The following is a 6,290-nucleotide window of genomic DNA, read 5'->3' on the forward strand; positions in this document are numbered from 1 at the left end:
TTCCAATTGGCGTCAGTTAGCACAGAAGAGAAATGACTGGCGTGCTGGTTTGGACTCGGCCAAAATCGCTTAGGCGGTTACAGCGCCAATAAAGAAGAAGACTATAACCCACAAATTAAGACACTTAAAAATAAAAGTCCCTGCCAAAGTGTGTTTGCCTAAGGGAAATTTTAGCAGTTGATAAATAACCCACAACGGAAAACACAAAAAGATCGCACAGAGTGATATGCCACGGTGAGAAACACTCTTTGCTTGAGAGATGAGTGTTTTTGGCAGTGGTAAACACCATACAAGACACTTGGTGACGGTTATTTTCGATCTCTGTTTAAAACACTATCTATATATATGTACATACATACATACTTATAACATACAAAAAAGGCAAAAACAAACAAATTTAAAAATACAAGAAAATAAAAAAGTGGAGTATAGATTTGCACTGGAACCTCCTCATTTCATTTTAAACTTGCAAAGCAAAAAAAATATAAATATAAAAAAGTGAAGTGTAGATTTGCACTGAAACCTCCTCATTTCATTTTAAACTTGAAATTCCTTTTTTTCTATGAAAAGCGTCCAACCTTAATGTAGTGAAAGAAAACTATTAAAAACATAACAAAAACAAGATATAAAAAATACAAAAAAATAAAAAGTGAACTCTCGTACTGTAACTACCTCGTAGTGGGCTTCGGAAACCAAATTTTATATAGGCTAACTACAGGCGTATTTTCTATGTTGGCCGTAGAGGATTCGCAATTTTGAATTTTTAAAATATAACCTTAGATTCGTGATCACCGACCTCAAAAACCCCCAGGTAGCAAGTTTTAAGCATTTATCGCTAATTTTATCGCATTTACCCTAATTTTATGAGCAAACATTCAGCCTCATTGCGTAAGTCGTAAATTAGGCTGAATTGTACGACTCGACAACAGCATTAGCATTGTCTACTGTCCTGCTGAAATAAGTAAACGACGAAAATTGTCGAAAACTATGCAGTGCTGCCAAGTTCTTCCGTTTTAATACACTAGTCGGGTGGAAATTTTAGGCAATGACGCTAAATTTTCGATACGATTCGACTCTCGAAAAACGACATGCATTCGGCACGACTCTCGCTGATTGTCAAAAACCTGAAATTTTGAACAATTGAGTATGCAGATGTCCTCCTGCATTCATTGCAAATGACATACTGAATAAAATAATGTAAAAAAAAAATATTTTATTTAACATGTACAATCAAAGGAATAACATAAAGTAGTGTAACAAAAGATTTTTTAGCAAGTAAATTTTGTCAATACTGCACTAAAATGAATAAAATAAAATAAGGTAAGGTCTCGTTAAAGTTACTAAAAGCCATTTAGTGAAAGCTTGTTCTTAAAAAATATTTTTTTTTACATTATTTTATTTTCTAATTTTTAGTCCATTTATAAAAGCGTTGTATATTAAAAAGTGTTATTTTATTTTATGTACAAAATTTTGCAATAGATATTAAAATAATTCAACTTGCAATGAAAGAGAACAAAAGACTTATATAGTTGCGTTCCAGATAACTTCGTGTAAAAACCTGTAAAACTGTCAAATAACAAAATTACTCTCTTGAAAGAGAGGAGCAAGAGAAAAAAAATAAAAGTCACCTGGAACGCGAAAAACCACTTTTCCTGTAACTACTTCTATTTTTCTTTTAATGTAAAGCGCCATGGAGACGATCAAATATCTTTATCAATCGTCTCGCGTTTTGCTTGACAAAAAACAAGCGCACTTGCCTTCTGATCGTCGTGGTGAGCAAGTGCGCGGACAAGAAAAAAAATTGTTTGTCGAATTAACGTGTTTATTTGAACGTTTGCGGGCAAGACACGAGCCAATATCACACATAGGCAATGCTTGACCAAGAATGATAGAATAGAATGAGAATGCTTACACATTGTGGAGTTAGCTTATTGCCAATATAGAAGTATTACATATATGATTAAAAAAAATCCCTTTTTTGATGAAACATAGTTTTGACCATGCCTAATCATATCACCCAAAAAACCTCTTTAATGGACAAATGATTCATATTGTAAAAAAATGCGTACGAATGTAACGCTGCCAGTCAAATCATCGACACTATGTAAAAATGTAGTACATGCATAGGTTTTCATCTCGAATAAAACCAATGGAAGAAAAAAATCCAATATTTTAGATTATGCTTTAATTTCGCACATTTCATTATAATTATTTCTCTATAGGCATAACAAATATGTATTTTTTATTATTTGGTACAAATGGTATCGATTTTAGCTATCATAATTTAGTTACATTTGTTACATATGTATGTATGTAGGTATATTTTATTCAAAATTCAAGTGTTATTAAATTTGGATATTATTTTTTACATGCGTGTTTACATATACATATATTAATTTTATTTTGCATTTTTCTCCTAGTCTACATATGTACATATGCAGCTTTAACATATGTATGTATGTATGTACATAGTAGTGATATCGATATTGTGCATTTGGTATTATAAGTAGGTACATATAAATATGTATGTGGGTTATAAATGCAATTGGTCCATTTGGCACCTTATTCATCTGTACCTACATATATACATATGTATATAGTATATCATACATAAATATGTCCCAGTGGGAAAAAGGGAATGCATTTCCTTTTTCTACCAAGAAAAGATCAACAACTACGGTTCAACGAAAAGATGCATCGAACGTAGAGACGGGCAAAACACGTGATTTTCTACGTGGCACACGCGTTGGTTTTTGAGATTTTTTTTATTGAAGGTGTTTTGCATTTTTTCCATATAAAGTATTTTCGAAAAAAATTTTTGTATGAAAAGACTGCGTGAAAAAAAAATTGCCAAAAATCAACGGTTATTCCTAGCTACTTATAACTTGCACTTTATTATAATACAAATGCATACTCAAACGAAGTCTAAAAAATCTGATTAAAAAGTTGAAAATGTTCATTTTCATTTTTCGCGAGTTTTGCACAAAGTTTAAGATTTATATTTTTATGTTTTTTGTTGTTGAATGAACCATATTTTAATAGAAAATTGGCGGAAAAATATTAGAATAAAAATTGTTGCATATATTGTGAAAAATTTGCTGTGCCAATACTTTGTTCCGGCAGTGTATATGTAAATAAAGTCCCAATTTGAAAAAAAAATGTCCATGAAGAAGCGTGCGTGATTAAAAACCTAGGCGTCGTGAGCGTACGTGAACGTGATTGAAACAAATATAACAGAACGTGAGAATGCATGATTTACAAAACCATCAAAGTGAGCGTGCGTGAACGTGAGCCAAAATCACTCACGCGCCCATCTCTAATCGCAACCCTGCAGCGAAAAGTACTAGTACAGAACTAGTGAATTGACAAGTTTTCGGGAGTCGAATACCGGTACCTCGCAAATCTATCACCCATGCTTTCTACTGTCGCATTTAACATGGAGTTGTCCTAGAAGGTGACAAGGTACAAAAACCACTTTTTTTCGTTGTGCACTTCCACAGATACTTTTTCATAAATAAAAAAAAAAAAAACGAAAATAAATGTTTAAAATTATATGTTCTGAGATTTGAACCTGGACACTCTTGGCTGCAACTAATTGCACCAAGCATCTTTACGCACTCAGCTACAGGCACAAAATGTAAATGTGCTTTCAAATGTTCGGTTTGAGCGCGTATCAACAAAATTCATAACCGCGTATCAACAAAATTCATAACCGCGCATGTGAGGTTGCATAAATTAATTTCTAGATAGTAAAAACGCTCTTATTTTAAAATGGTTCTCTTTTTTTATGAAGCAATCGCAATTCAGGCTAAATAGTATATTTCAGGACGAATAGATGAGGATTGAGCCAAGAGCTTGTGTGAACAAATCCAATTTTTGGCAGCAATTATATCAGTGAGGCGGTTTTGCAGAATGACGATACGTGGTTTTGTATTTTAAACGACGATTTAGCTTTGCTATTTACATTAATGTAAGCGAACAGATGATGTGTAGTTTTGAATTCAAAACAAAACGTTTGAAAACTAACTCAAGTATTTTTTTACGTTATTTCAACAGCTGCCGTAGCCGAATGGATGAGTGTTCGACTGCCGTTTTGTTGGCCACGGGCTCGAAACCTATGCCACGGACTTTGTTTTTTTTATTTTTATTCTATTTATAGTTTCGTAGTGACATGCGACACATTACTTTCGTAAGACATCGCTGTGGAGAAATTCTTGCATCTTTTCGTGTGTAAGTTATAGGGGCCAATCATTAGTTTTTGCATTCCCAGCCATTACCTTTTCCCACAGGGGTTATATGTACGTGCATACACATGTAATTTTTCAATTTATAATAATAATATTTTAGCGAATACGATTTTGCTCAGTGTTTTGGCAGAGCTTCTCCTCCAATTTGTGGTGTGCGTGTTTATGTTGTTACGCAAATGCTGGGAACTTCAGTTCTACGATACCTCCGAACGGCAACTGGATTTTATGAGAAGCTTTTACATGGCCGAAATGCACTCGGAGATTTGTCATTGCCTGCCGAGGGTTGACCGCTGTTAGAAACCACTTTTTCTATAGGATGAAAACCAGGTCCTGCTGAGTGGTAGTATACACCTCTTACCAATCAGCCACAGCGAGCGTCAATTTATACTAATCCAAAAAATTACAGATTTTTGTGCCGTTTAGGTTTATGTAATAAGTCTTTTTAAAATTATACATATGTACACATGCTAGTATTTACAAATTTATGTTCTCGTATATGCACATACATATGTATGGATAAGAAAATCGCACAGGCTCTTCAAAAGTGTATGAATTCACAATTTGCAATGCGATCATATGTGTAATTTACATTCCAATCTGGGGCAATATTTCATTGTAATCTACTGTAAACTGCCAAAACAGTAAGGCCTCCTTTCAAATAAAATTAATAAGAGCTCAGAAATAAGTTTCTTCGTTTTCTGACAAACGGCGCATTTCTAGTTAATACACTTTTGAAAAAGGCGTGCGAAAAATATGTACTATGTACGTATTTCTTGGTCAACAGATTTTTAGCTTTCCGCACTTGCAACTATGTACTAATTTTAAAGGTAAAATAAATGTAGACTTTATTTGGTTTTCTTTGTTCTTACATTTCATTAAATTTGAACGATTATTGTAAAAGTAAAATACTTAAAACTTCATATAATGTTAAAACACGCATTTATAAACTTACAAATATAAATACATATCTAAATAATTAAATTACACAATACAACATTTTTTATCCATTTCATTAACTAACTTTTATAGCAATTTCTATTTTTATTACATTTATGATACGCGTACAAGACAGATGTTGCACCAATTGCAGCGGCACGTGTGTTGTTACTTTGCAAAATAGATATGTTGTCTCTGCCTTAGTTCTACTTAAATATTTCATTTATAAAATATAAAAAGTTAACAATAGGACTGACTCAATGCTTTCATGAGGATACACATTACATACATACTTCTTTCTAGAATCAAGATGATTGAAAATGTTCAAAGTATTTTGAAAAAGCCGACCAAGAAGCCACAGTTGCATATAAAAGTATAAAAACAATGCTTTCCTAATTTCCATCGCTAATAATTACCATTAAGCTGATGCCAGATAAAACGCTTGCTTAGCTTTGCGTGACAGATTCGCTTTGACAGATAAGATGAAATGGCCAACTCCCATCTTTTTGCGCGCGCGTTGATACTTATTTTGTTTCGTTCAAATTCCGAGTTTTCATGCAGAAACATAAAATTTAATTACATTGCTGATAGTTTTAAAGCTAAATACATATATAAAATCCACAGCAATTTCGACGAGTAAAAAAGCAGTACAAAATTGTTTTCTTGGCGTTCATTGTTCATTTTTGTCTGGCGCTTTGCTGGAAAAGTTATAAATGGCACGCAAAGCCACGATTCAATAATTAAAGGTTTGCTCACTATTGACATTCGAGTTTTGACACTCCATTAAACTCCCTGACAAAAGCTTTGCATACACACACAAAAAACCCACAAACAGTGCCTTGCTAAGGGAGCCGATTTTGTCAAGAGGAAGCGAGAAAACTTTTCTGAGCACAAAGTTTTATCTGGCATCCATCAGCTTTACTCTTCTATACTTGTATATTGCTTGTGGCGATTTTACTCGTACTTCATTTAAATTACAAATTTTATTTACTTACAATTATTTATGTATGTAAATACTTATCTATGTAAAAATGCAAAACACGATTCACTCAATTTTTATCAAAGTTATTGTTTATCTTGTTTGTTTACTAGTGTTAAACGTATTGC

Source organism: Rhagoletis pomonella, unplaced genomic scaffold, assembly GCF_013731165.1.
Source record: "Rhagoletis pomonella isolate Grant_MI unplaced genomic scaffold, Rhpom_1.0 Rhpom_scaffold_00012, whole genome shotgun sequence".
Classification (NCBI taxonomy): Eukaryota; Metazoa; Arthropoda; class Insecta; order Diptera; family Tephritidae; genus Rhagoletis; species Rhagoletis pomonella.